General features: G+C 38.6%; 2 long non-coding RNA genes across 4 annotated transcripts in view; both read left to right on the top strand.

Moving 5' to 3' along the window:
• LOC103476031 (uncharacterized) overlaps positions 1–13,933 on the top strand; it is a 165,895-nt gene that overhangs the window by 96,029 nt on the left and 55,933 nt on the right. The gene's annotated exons all lie outside the window — the stretch shown is intronic.
• LOC145555287 (uncharacterized) lies at positions 7–5,689 on the top strand. 3 transcript variants are annotated; one of them, XR_014091400.1, is made up of 4 exons: positions 7–2,307; positions 2,993–3,067; positions 3,555–4,593; positions 4,738–5,689. It is a non-coding gene; the product is annotated as an uncharacterized LOC145555287 (long non-coding RNA). The 3 variants fall into 3 exon arrangements; XR_014091399.1 differs by having other exon boundaries at positions 7–3,067; positions 3,555–3,761; positions 3,849–4,593; XR_014091398.1 differs by having other exon boundaries at positions 7–3,067.

Raw genomic sequence — 13,933 nt, 5'->3', positions numbered from 1 at the left:
GTTCCACTTTTGTGGGTGCAATGAAGATGTTTTTAGGTAAACGTGTTATGAGCTCTTGTTTTGTTTTTTGCTCAGCAGTTCTGGAATTCTCCATTGGATGCCTTTTTTTTTATTTTTATTTTTTGTCCCGTCCCTATAATTATTGAATTCTGGACGATGGGAAGATTCCTCATTGCTCTAAAGTCCTAAAGCTGTAGAAAAGATTTTGGAAATTTGGTTTTCAGTCATGTTTGTTGATCTAAAACAAATACTTTCTCTAAAAAAGAACCTGTATCAGCAGACATGCACTGCATTTGGTGCAAACGCCACTGAAAGTAAACTTTTGAAATGCCTTTTTTTTTTTGTTGTTGTTGTTGTTGTTGCTGCTGCTGTTGCTCGTAGAGGCTTAATTAGTCCGTCGCCGTGTCTTTTTCCAGACAGCATCCACTCGCACTGGAACACTTTAAGCCCCGATCGCACATTTTGAGCGCTGGGCAGCTGCTGTATCTCTAAAGTAATGAGTCATCACAGATGAAAATGTTTCACAGTCAAACTAGGCCAGGCCAAGATAATGACCGAGTCTGAAGTGAGAGAAGAGGATATTGGTGTTTGTAGAGAAAATCCCGGTGCTGATCTTTTTTTTCTTTTTTTTTTCTTTAGCCCCTTTTCTCGTCTGTGTGCACAAGCTGCAAACAATCTCCTGAAGGAAGAAACTTGACATCCGAGTGTTAACTCTTTTTTTTTCTTTTTTCCATTTGTTTATGCCTTGTATATCCAAAGCCTAGTCACCCACACACTCAAATCACGACTGTACAGAAAGTGGGACTCACAGCCATGCTGAACCTCCTCTGGGTTATATCACAGAGTGGAGGGCTCGGTGCAGCCTGCCATAATCATCCCTTGTTTATGCTGCACCTCAGGCAATTGGTCAGGCAGCAACCACCTATGGTTACTCTACAAAGGCCAAGTGACATGCAGCATCTACAAAAACATTCATTTTTTGGGCTATTTTCTCTCACACATAATGCCCTTCTGGTATTTTTTTTTTTTTCTGTGTAGCACTAAATTCAGTCTTGGGTTATTTGGCTATAAATGTTTTGTCGCCGAGCCGTATTGGTTTTAAATATCTCTTGGATTTTACGGGCTGAAAAAAAAGCCACAGAGACTAATTTACTGGCAGAGTCACGTTGGATATAAAAAGACTAATCATCCCTGTCAAAGTGCCAGGTTTTCAAGGCGTTAAATTTGTATTTTTTTCCAAATTACTTGACTAATTTGACACACGGTGCTGCACAATCAAACTACTGTTTGCGTTTCTATCACACTTTTTGGACCATTGATACAGTAATCAATTCCATACCTGCACCCTTTAGTGCTTACACTGTAAAAAAAGTCCGTAAAATCAACAGTAAAAATCTGTGAAATCATGACAGAAAAATTTTGTAAAGAAAAACACAATTATATTTTGTTCATTTACCAGTATAATGTTGTATAACGTAGAACAGAAAAATATTGTAAATTTTAAAATGTGAAATTGTAAATAATATTGTATTTAGTTGTAGAAAACACAAATTTTGTATTGTTAATGAAAAAAGTTGGATCCTTCACAACATTTCAGCAGTGTAAAACTAACATTTACATTCTGTGATGATTAAATCCAAATGAATTGGAAGCTAGCTTACCATTTTTTTGCTAGGGAGAAGTAAGTTTGGGCTTCCCTGTTTAAGCTGTTGCCCCTGAGACCCAACTCCAGATAAGTAGAAGATGGACGGATGGATGGACAATGAAATAAATGAATAAATTAATAGATTTGGAAATTAATGTGGAATTAAGTAATTATGATTCCACATTGTTTACTTCCAATTTTGTTCACTAGTTATCTATTTATATTCACTTGTATTTTCCCACTTCTTTAGATTGTCATTTCCTCTTTAATTCATTTACTTATTCTCTGTCAATTTTGATTGGATCATTTCTTCATATTTCACGTCTAACGTGGAGGAAACATCTGAATCAACAAGGAAGTCATGTACTTGCTTATTGGTACATGTATTTTATTTTTATTTATTATTTATTATTTTTCTGGATTTTTTACCTTCACCGTTGCCATTATAAGCTCAAAGTTCGGCTACTGCGAGAAAGACAGAGAACACCGCTTTGTGCTCAACTTCCGGTCTGTTCTGCTCTCTGATTGGTTCGCTTACCTGGCGCCTGAAAGCTGTTTTGAACAAGTTCGTACAACGGTTCTCATCTCAGAAGAAGCTGAATTGTGCTCAAACCTTGACAAAGAAAAGAGCGCTGTTTGGACCTCGTCAGCTTTCAGCAAATGTAAGTTAAGCTTTGTTTTCTTCAAACGTAACGGTAATTTGTGTTTCTGGGGAGATTACATTTTGTTTTTAAGGCGTCATATTGCTTCTTGGAACAATATGCAGTAGAATCATTTTTTGCTACACCTGCAACACGTGTAACTTGTTGGGTAGGTTGAAATTGTTTAAACATGATTATATGTACATTTTGCTGTAAAACACTAGAATCATTGAGGGGCTATGTGTTGCATTGTAGAGTGCACAGAAACGAGCCCAGTTGTGTATTCAAATGCCTCGGCACAGAATGTAAGCGGACATTTTGTACATATGCAGCGTTTAAAACTCATTTTTACCGAGTTCACAACGTGGCTTCACAACCCGAATTAGCCAAAGTCATTGCTGCTAAATTGAAATGCACCATTTCATTGTGTGGGCACCAAAGCCAAACTGTCAAAGAAGTCGTTGCTCATTTAAAGGAGCATATAATGGAGGGGCGGCCGGTAGCATGTCCAGTAAAAGCCTGCAAAAAAGTTTTCAGCGTCAAATCATCATTCACAGCTCATATGTCCCGTAAACATAAGATAAACATAACATAACACAGCATTGGTGGGTTTACTGAAAACTTTAGTACTTCTCAGTACTTTTGTAGGTACTGTGAAATCACAAGAAAAGACTTTCTTAATGATCCAAATGCTTGTGGTCCACAGCGAACCCCTGAAGCTTACAATTTGGCAGTCCATCATCGAGAGACTGGAAGCATTCAAGACATCAAAGGTGTCAAGGTAAACTCTGACTTCAACTCACTAAAGTCTTTTCATGTTTGCCAACCTGGTCTTCCGCCTTGCTTAGGCCATGACTTATTTGAGGGTGTCGTATCCTATGATCTTGCACTATACTTGAAATATTTCGTTAAAACAAAGAAATGGTTTACATATTCCCAGTTCAACCGTAGAATCAAGCAATTCAAGTACAAAGGATCAGATGCTCTCACAAAGCCATGCCCTGTCAACTCTGAGGCAATCAGGCTTTCAGGTCAAGCTGTTCAAAACTGGAACTTGCTGCGATTGTTGCCAGTAATTATTGGTGACAAGATACCGGGAGAGAAGTTTGACTAAAAATTTAAGGATGTACATGAATAAAAAGTGTGAATCAGGCACGATATTTTGTTTGACACTAAGTATGACTCTCTTTAATTTGTACATAGTTGAATACATGTTATATTACGGTGATCTTGTGTTTTTACCATTATTTTGTCTGATTTTTTTCCAGAAATGGCTGAGCAAACATTTTTACGTAGTGCTATCAATGAAGTGTTGCCCGATCTTGCAGAGGCTTCAAAAGACATTCTCGAGGAGACTTTACAGTCAATTGGAGTAGAAACATATGATGACTTCCAGTTCATTGTTGAGAAAGACTTGCTGTCAGCATTAAGACCAATTCAAGCCAGAAAGGCACTTGCTGCTTTGAAATTAAGATGTAAGTAAAATTCTAGAAAATCAACCATTAAACACTGATATTCATATTCAGTTCTGATAACTTATTTTTTGTTTTGTGTTTTTGAAGGCAGGACCCCTGAAACCAGCAGGTCCTCAAGTAATGCATCACGAGATACTCCTCCATCACAGCAGTCTTTGTCCCCGCTAAGTGTGTCATCAAACTCCTCCAGCAGCAACCAGACATCTGCAGCAGACTGGGTGGACACCTTTGAGATACCATGGGAAAAGTTCTCAGAAGAACTGATGCAGGCATTAGAGTGTTAAAGAGTTGATGCTCTTACTTCTCTGCTACTTCAATGAAAATGAAGAAGCAGTGTTCTTCTGTGTGGAGGACACATGCCTAGCTGAAGAAGTACAGATGGAGAATGTCTCCTTGACTCCCACTATCATTGTGTGTGGTGAGTTCATTTTTGTTTTTCCAGTTTCTTTGACCTGTTGTCTTTTTTGTTGTCTTGTCCCCTTTCTTTGCACTTTTGTCCATCTGACATTTTCTTTAATAATTTTTTTTTATTCCAATTATTTTCTTAAGCTTTTACTATACTAATATTATTTTTCGTACTTTTTACTTAATTTGTTATTTTTCATATAAATGTCATTGTTTTGTTGTATCAGGAGTCTAAATGTATTTGTTCTTTCTCCTTAGGTCAATCCTGTTTCCATGCCAAATGATTCATGCTGAGTGTGGATCAACAGATTGGAAACAACAACATCTCCTGTTTTATTTCTGCCCTCTGCATGATGTTTGGGAGCTATTATTGTTTTAACATACATTATCCATCGGGGCTGGCGTCTACACTGGAGTTTCTGCAGAGGTATGAGTTCTTGTTTTTTTGTTTGTTTTTTTAATTGTAGGCAGTTAAATTTGACTTTTGACAACTTTTATATCTTGAATAAAAGTTTATGTCTTTGTGAAGCACATTTTGATGTAGTTTTCTGTTTGTCCTCTTTATCTTAAGGTGTTTCTTCTCAATCAACCCAGACAAGGGCAGTAAGGTGGAAGAAACCCGTAAACCCAGACTGCGTGTGAACCCCCGTGTCCTCACCTTGATCCAGGAACTTGCGGATCATGAGTGGCGTGATGTTTGAGAAAGGAATAAAGCAGGGGTGTCAAACTCCAGTCCTGAAGGGCCGCTGTCCTGCAGTTTTTAGATGTGCCACAGGTACAAAACACCTGAATCAAATGGCTTAATTACCTCCTCAGTTCTCCAGAGCCTGGCTAATGACCTAATTATTCTATTCAGGTGTGGTGCAGCAGAGGCACTTCTAAAAGTTGCAGGACACCGGCCCTCGAGGCCTGGAGTTTGACACCCCTGGACTAAAGTCAGTGAGTTATCAAGACAGTGTTTAATCTTAACAGAGCTGAATAGATTTCTAAATGTATGTTGCATCTTACACAGTGTCTTCTGAAGTTAAGGAAGTAGAAAAGACATATTTATATTTGTTCAGTGGCTGAATTTTGTTCCATGTCAGAAAGGGCAAATGAGAATTTCATTGAAAATATGTTTTCAATTAAAATGTTTATTTGTTTCTAAAAAAATATATTGAATTATCATTAGATACAGTTTATATTGGGCTTCCTTGTGTTTTAAATTTGCATTTAACTGGTAAATCTTTGTTGAAATTTGATTATTTATAGATATTTGAAAATAGAATTGCTTCTAAAAAAGGAAAACTTTTGAAGCAAACAAACATTATTATTAAAATGTATACTGGAAATAGAAATTTATTGTATGTTATAATCTTCAAACTCCCCCCTCCAAAAAAAGGGGGTGAAAGTTGGCTCTCATACTGTTTCTGATAAAGTTAAAAACGTTGAAGAAATTTATATGTATTCAGCAGGTGCATGTGCTTCATGATGTTCAGAAAAGACAAATGAGAACTTCATTGAAAATAAATATTTCAAAGGCATGCAAGTGTATGTTTATTTTTTTAAGGTTATCATAGATACAATTTATATTGGGCTTCCTTGTGTTTTAAAGTTTCCTTTAAGTGAGAAATGTTTGTTGAAATTTCATGCTTATAGATATTTAAAGATATAATTCTTAGTAAAAAGTAAAAAATTAAAGCAAATTTCAGTTTTTCAGAAAGTATTAATAAAATGTTTTAAATTGACATTTTAACAGTTCTAATCCGTTATTTAAAGGTAATTTATCAGTAGGACTAAATGAAGTTTTTTTTGTACAACAAACAAAAACTGAGTAAATCTTACTGGAAAAAAAGTGTAAAATAACAGCATTATTATGATAATTCATCAGAAAAAGTTGGTTAAAATTACTTGATAAAACTGTTTTATTACCAAAATAAACCTTTTCAAATCACAGTTAAAATTTGTGCAAAACTATGGGATAATCTGTTTATTTCACAATTTAACACTGTTATAATTACTGTTTGGTCAGTAAAACAGTTTACATGTTCACTGTGTTTTCTACAGAATTATTCTGGCAACCACAGCTGCCAGATTTTTTTTGTAAAAACAACAGAATTTTTTTTACAGTGTAGTTTCTCAAAAGCATTAACTTGTTTATATTCCTTCAAACCTTCACAATAAGAGCCTAAAGCAATCGGTTCTGCCTCGAGTGCAGAGAGAGTAAACAACAGGTGCAAAGTGTGTGAAAAGCTAATATCAAAGTTTTTTAAAGTTTACCCCCCCCAGCTGTCTTTAACGACCAACTGGAACAAAAGTAGTCAAAAAACCGGAAACATGACTCAAACTGCGACAAAGTTGGACTTTCTTGTTACATGTGGGATTCATTATCCGTTTTCTGATGGGAGACAGCGCTCTGGCTTCAAGCAGCATTGCACGTACTTCTATGCTTTGCTCATTTTTTCTGTTTTCTTTTTTTTTAAGGCAGTGCCTGTTAAAGCTTTTTTTTTCTTTATTATGAGAAAGGGCAAGCAACTGTCAGAAGAATGTTTGACTGAAACTACAACATGAATCTGTGCTGGAAATATCCATTAGACGTTTTTTCTTTTCCCACCCCCAATTACTTTTACAATATCTTGTTTGGGATGAAAAAGAAAAAAAAAAGGGGGGAAAAAGGGTTTTGTTACATGTGGGTCAACCGACAGTGGCCTGATGTTATATTTATTACTACTGCAATACTTGCCTGCTCAGGTTTGGTTCCCATCTAAATATCCACTCAGTCCAGCCCTGCTGCCGCTTCACCGGTGAGATGTTCACCACATGCTTTGAACCTTCATTTCACCAAAAATAAACGATGAGATGCTCGTATGCCTCCGAGGGCATTTGTGCTTTGATATCACTGAGAAGAAGTTTGTGAAGTCTGTTAAGTTTGCATTTAGCCTGACATAATGTAGGAACGCTCTCTGCCAAATCCTGAAGGCTACTCTCTGCAACTTTGCTTATAGTTCTTTGCAAATGCATTCCCACTAATTGAGCCTAATCAGGTTACAGCTACACACTCGTGGGATTTTTACAAAATACGCCAACGGAAATGAGGACGTTATCGTAAAATGAAAGAAAGTTAAAGTCATTTTTCACCAAAAATATGGAAATTCTGGCATGAATTTTATGGTTCCCTTTTTTTTCTCCCTGATGCCCTTAAATAAATTCTTGTGGATAATCACTTAATTTGCTAATCTGTTCTCATTATGAACACAGTTGTTATGTTTGGATACATACAATGTTGCAATTTTGGTCCCCAAACAGTCTTGTCAGGTGTGAAAACACCCAAAGAACGTACTCCGATTAGATCGACGTAAAAAAATTAATAAAAATTGAGAGAGAGCCGAATGGTCCGCTAAACTCTAAACAGCCACAGATGCAAATGAATGGTTTAGATCAAAGCACGTTGATTTGTTGGCATGACACAATCAAAGCCTCAGTCAAACTCCATTTGATAAGCAGCAGCGTATTTAAAAATGGATGTGTGACACGGAGGAATGAGCCTGCATGTCAGTGTCTCTACTCCGGTTGAGAGAGAAAATATCCAAAAGACTTCTAGGTGCGTCTGAAAGTATTCAAGCAAGAATGCTTAGTACAAATCCATGTCTCTTTGTAGGTTTTATTTGCAAAACACAAAGGTTTCTTTGCCTTTATGATTGTTTCTATTATTAAGTTAGTAGCAAAAGGTGAAAAGATAAGTGTTTGTGACTACTTTTTCAAGGCACACTATAAAATATTTTAATATCCTGAAAGGTTCACGCTGTTCCCTCCATCAGGGGACCAACTGATCGGAGTTGTGCTGCGATCAGCTCCCTAGCGTAGACGCACAACAAGCTCCGGCCTCCCTTCCTTGACATCTCGGAAGCCCTTTGACTCGCTCGCCTTGAGTTGATTAATGATCCGGAGCGCCGCTATGCCCACAGATGACAATCCCGCAGAGACACGCACGCGTGAATGAGGCTCGGCTGATTAATGGAAGGGTTAATCCGATGAGAAACATACGAAAAGTGTTTCGATTTGCGCCGTAGGTGACACAGAACAGCCTTTATTTGAGCTCTGCTCAAAAAGTAACGTCCACGTTTAGACGACGTGGAAGCTGCTTTTTTTAGAACCGGGTCTAGTGGCGGTCGGCGCTGATGATGGCCTAACTATAAAAAGCCTATTTGCCTCTGTGTTTAATCATTGACCTCCTGGATCATCACAAAGCGCCGTGGCAATATATCCTCCTTTTCCTTGTGATGTGTCGTTATTACTGCTTACACCTCTCGGTTGGGAAAAGAAAACTCACACAAAAAAAACATGGTGGCATTGTTTTATTTCACACATAAATCACCTTTACGGCATGCACAACCCTTAACGGCACATAATGTAACACATAGCCAAGAAACAGATGCCCTGCCACATCGTTGCGTTCTTGTATTACTCAAACTTCTCATGATTGAATGTGGGAAAATTGTTGTTACGACACTGCAGGCCTTTGATGGGTTTCTCTGGGTGTGCATTTGATTTTCTTCTGTTTGTTTTTTTATGGGGTGGGGTATTTCTTAATCTAACAAGTCAGCAAGGAAAACATTTACGATGGTCATTCCTTTTTGTGTGTGTGTGTGTATTTAATTTCTGCTGTTGTGATTAAACAGCAGAAATACTACGAGGATGTGATTCCGTCTTATTGATTTTGGAGCAGGGAATCTTTTTATTCTTGCTTATTGCGCTTTAACTGTAGCCTCAATGCAGCGTTGTGAAGATCCAGCAGACTTGTATTCATTTTGATCCGTTGATCATATTGGCTGAGTTCTTCAGTGACTGGTACCACTGCCCGCTCGTATTTTGATGTTTTCAGTATTAATTGGCACCATGTGCTTCCATTGACTTTGCTGTTACATATGCGTATGTTTGTAGCTGAAGTTTTTGTGGTTCTGATTTTTTTTCCCTCTTTTTGCAGGTGTAGAAGCAGACTTAGAGGTTTTTCTTGTATTCTTCTCATTCTTCCTCCATGTTCTTTCACATTTAACTGTCATTCTTCAGCATACAGTCAGTTCTGGGATAAAATGCTTAGGGTCATTGTATATTCATCCCTTGGAGCCTCAGACCAAATTGATAATCTGTAGAAAGTCCTTGAAATGTGTGCATAGATCTTCCTTTTCCAATCGAAATGAGTTTGAGCTATGTTGATTTACCTGACGGTGACCAACCTGTTGCATCTAACGCAGCTCAAATTCTTCTGGGAAAGTTTTCCGCAAGGCTTGCGAATACTTGGTTACTTTTTGCCTTTTGTCCAGAGACTCATCCGTGTGGTCAGGCACTGATGTTGGATGAAAACGCCTAGACAAAATCCTCTAAAATAGCTTACTTGCTGCTGGAAAGTCTTGTGGTGGAACGCCTGTGCTACTGCAGCTAGCACCAGTAGCCTTCGTGGAAACCAAGTTCATGAAATTCTCAAGTCACGTTTCATCAAAATGTCACATGATGTTTGGATGCCTGTAGGAAGTTGGTGACATTACATGTTCAGTATTTCCTTCAGAAAAACTAATTGGTTGAATCGCCTAGTGCACAACTCTGGAGTGGTGATACATGTCGCCCAATATTCCAGTGCTCTTATTTTGTATTTTTATCCACTATTTTTTTTTTTTTCATGACAAGACTGTTCAAGCATTACACTGTCAAGGCCTCTTAAGTGGAAAGAAGATGAGAACCGAGTTAGACAGCTGAGCAATAATAAAATGCTTACAGTAGTTTCAGCTTCAAAATGGAATTAAAGGTCTGAGGAAATTGGAAAAAATACGACTGCAATTAAGCCAGCATCTTTCACACGAACCTAATCCTTGACTGTGTTTCTCCTTCCTGACAGCAGCTGACATGTTTGTGTCTTGGAGCCGCTCCGCTGAAAACTACATAAGGGTTGAACTCTTTCGGAAAGCGCTTTAAAATCCCGGTCCTCCTTCCCCAGCCTCGTGTTCGACAGCTTTACCCCGGGGCTAACTAACAAACGGCCTGCCCGATGAACCGAGACGACTAAATGACTTGTTGTTGTTGCGCCGCGCACTTCAAAGCCAGGTGCATTTAAAGGCTCCGCAGATGAAAGGCGGGCTGAGAGGATCCAACGGCATGCCGCTTGTTAGCGTGCAGCTCGGTGGGGCGAGAGAGAGAGATATCAAGGTGAGAAGATCAAGGATGAAAAAGCGGAGGCAGAAATCAGAGCAAAGGTGGAACAACCTTCTGGCTCAAGTGCCGAATGTATTTTTTGCCTTTGTGGATGGTATGGTGACTGTCATGTTGGGGGAAAGAGTGACTATTATGTGACTACTTAGAGTTCACCAAAGATGTATAGGTGCATCTCAAAAATTTGGGATATCATCACAATTTAGGTATTTCAGTAAATCAATTTGAATGTTGAAATGAAATACACTTTGATTTGTAATTTTCCACTCAATCTTCCATTAAAATGAATGACTGTTTTTGCGGAGGGTGTTAATGACGCTCTTCCCCATGATGTATGTAAAAAAATTCTTATTTTTTTTTAAGGAGATGTCATTTGTAATACGTCGACATTTTGTTCGCTTCCACTTTCTGATCCGAGACGCAACTGTACGTAAAAGCGACATTCTCTGCGTGTGCAGCGGTGCGTCCGAGTGGGCCCGCGACGTGGTTTTAAAATCGCGGGGAAAACAACAGGAGTGTTTCCCTCCAGAAGCAAAACAACAGCAGCCTCATCAGGTCGCCCGAATCACCAGCTGCTCCAATCAATCCCTCCTCGAGAAGACCCATGGCGGCGCATAATGAAATAATTATAAATAGAAGGCGAGAGTGTCTTGTTGATTCGCGCAATTTTAGTCTAATTTTTCAACAAAAAAACAAAAAGGGGGATTAGCTTCATCAGTGGAAGCCCAAACCCACCACACGTACTCAACTACACCAGCACAGAAAGAAAGAAAGAGATAAATAAAAAAAGAAAGCAGAGATTTTTAATTAATTCAGAAGATTAGTTATGATCTGAGATTGGCTGTTAATGGAGTCATGATGCAGCGGGTAGCACAGCTCTCACAAGCCGCCGCCTAACTGTGGCACTGACATGCTTGACGCATTCATCACTGATTATAAAGTAAAGGCTGTCGTCCAGGCTTAGCTGCACACAAGTGAAGATAGTCAACAGTCGGCCTTCAAACTGCGTCGCACAATCGTCAAACCATCAACTACGTAGTAAGGTTTTCCTCATTGGCAGATTTCTCCTGTTTCAACTTATATATATATATATATATATATATATATATATATATATATATATATATATATATATATATATATATAGGTCCTTCTCAAAAAATTAGCATATTGTGATAAAGTTCATTATTTTCCATAATGTAATGATAAAAATTAAACTGTCAAATATTTTAGATTCATTGCACACCAACTGAAATATTTCAGGTTTTTTATTGTTTTAATACTGATGATTTTGGCATACAGCTCATGAAAACCCAAAATCCCTGTCTCAAAAAATTAGCATATTTCATCCAACCATTAAATGAAATGTGTTTTAATACCAAAAAAGTCAACCTTTAAATAATTATGTTCAGTTATGCACTCAATACTTGATCAGGAATCCTTTTGCAGCCTTCAATGTGGCATGGAGGTAATCAGCCTGTGGCTCTGCTGAGGTGTTATGGAGGCCAGGATGCTTCAATAGCCTTAAGTTCATCCAGAGTTTTGGGTCTTGCGTCTCTCAACTTTCTCTTCACAATATCCCACAGATTCTCTATGGGGTTCAGGTCAGGAGAGTTGGCAGGCCAATGGAGCACAGAAATACCATGGTCAGTAATACCAGTGGTTTTGGCACTGTGAGCAGGTGCCAGGTCGTGCTGAAAAATTAAATCTTCATCTCCATAAAGATTTTCAGCAGATGAAGCATGAAGTGCTCCAAAACCTCCTGATAGCTGCTGCATTGACCTGCCCTTGATAAAACACAGTGGACCAACACCAGCAGCTGACATGGCTCCCCAGACCATCACTGACTGTGGGTACTTGACACTGGACTTCTGGCATTTCCTGCTCCCCAGTCTTTCTCCAGACTCTGGTACCTTGATTTCCGAATGACATTCAAAATTTGCTTTCATCCAAAAAAAGTACTTTGGACCACTGAGCAACAGTCCAGTGCTGCTTCTCTGTAGCCCAGGTCAGGAGCTTCTGCCGCTGTTTCTGGTTCAACAGTGTCTTGACTTGGGGAATGCAGCACCTGTAGCCCATTTCCTGCACACGCCTGTGCATGGTGGCTCTAGATGTTTCTACTCCAGACTCAGTCCACTGCTTCCGCAGGACCCCCAATGTCTGGAATCAGTCCTTCTCCACCATTTTCCTCTGGGTCCGGTCACTTCTTCTCGTTGTGCAGCGTTTTCTGCCACACTTTTTCCTTCCCACTGAGGTGCCTTGATGCAACACTCTGCAAACAGCCTATTTGTTCAGAAATGTCTTGCTGTGTCTCACCCTCTTGCTTGAGGGTCTCAGTGATGGCCTTCTGGACAGCAGTCAGGTCAGCAGTCTTACCCATGATTGCGGTTTTGAGTAATGAACCAGGCTGGAAGTTTTTAAAAGCCTCAGGAATCTTTTGCAGGTGTTTAGAGTTACTTTGTTGATTCAGATGATGAGGTTCATTGCTCGTTCAGAGAACCTTTTCATGATATGCTAATTTTTTGAGAAAGGAATTTTGGGTTTTCATGAGCTGTATGCCAAAATCATCAGTATTAAAACAATAAAAGGCCTGAAATATTTCAGTTGGAGTGCAATGAATCTAAAATATATGACAGTTTAATTTGTATCATTACATTATGGAAAATAATGAACTTTATCACAATATGCTAATTTTTTGAGAAGGACCTGTATATAAAATGTAGAGGTCCTTTAAATGTTTTAATAGACAAAGAGAACTTGAGTTGAAAGCGCCGTCTTTAAATTTGGATTTCTAAAAACAGACTTGGACGTGTCGCCGTTTGGAGGCGTATTGGACCATGTACCAACAAAATCCTAGGACTAAATGGAGACTTTGATCTAAAAAAATAAAATTCTCTAATACTAAACAGATAATAAAGCTTGTAACAGTCTTTATGAAATTGATTTTGTACCATTTAAACTCAGTTTGAGAGCAAAATTGAGGTTACATCGATAGCTCTCTGCTACTCAACGAAGAAAAAGAACAGAATGCTCAGAATCAAAGCTCCACTATTAAAACTGTTCCACGATGAAAAACTTCGTCTGATGGGTGGGATTGTTTTCTGTGATGACATCCCTCCCATCCCCCCCAAAATTACTTTCTGTCGCTTTTTCCAGCCATTCCCTGCCCACGTTCTTGTCGCATTCAGACCAAACAATACATGCATGTGATCTGGGCTTATTTTTATCTCTGTGCTTTGTTCTTTATGTGGCGGTGGAGCGATGCTTCAATAACGCCCACTCGTGCTGTGTTCAAAGAAAGTAACTGACCGAACACTGAATGCAACAGATTTTAAGATCACTAGATGTATATTACTTTCATTTCTCAGCTTTTTATTTAAATGTATTTTGGACACGAATTAGTGCCAACGTGAACAATGTTTCTAGATGCTCTAATATTTTGTGCAGCAACATACGCTTTTCCCTTTATGTTTTGTATTCCCATTTTGACACAAACAGCCATTTTTTATTTTTTATTCTATGAAATCCTTGTGAAAATCTACTCCAAACACCACATCTGCCCACACTGTTGTTATCCTGCTGAATTT

The sequence above is a fragment of the Poecilia reticulata genome, chromosome 2 (genome assembly GCF_904066995.2).
Source record: "Poecilia reticulata chromosome 2, P_reticulata-male-v2, whole genome shotgun sequence".
NCBI classification, from domain to species: domain Eukaryota; kingdom Metazoa; phylum Chordata; class Actinopteri; order Cyprinodontiformes; family Poeciliidae; genus Poecilia; species Poecilia reticulata.
Note: the sequence above shows the minus strand (reverse complement) of the source record. Positions and strands in the feature narration are given on the sequence as shown.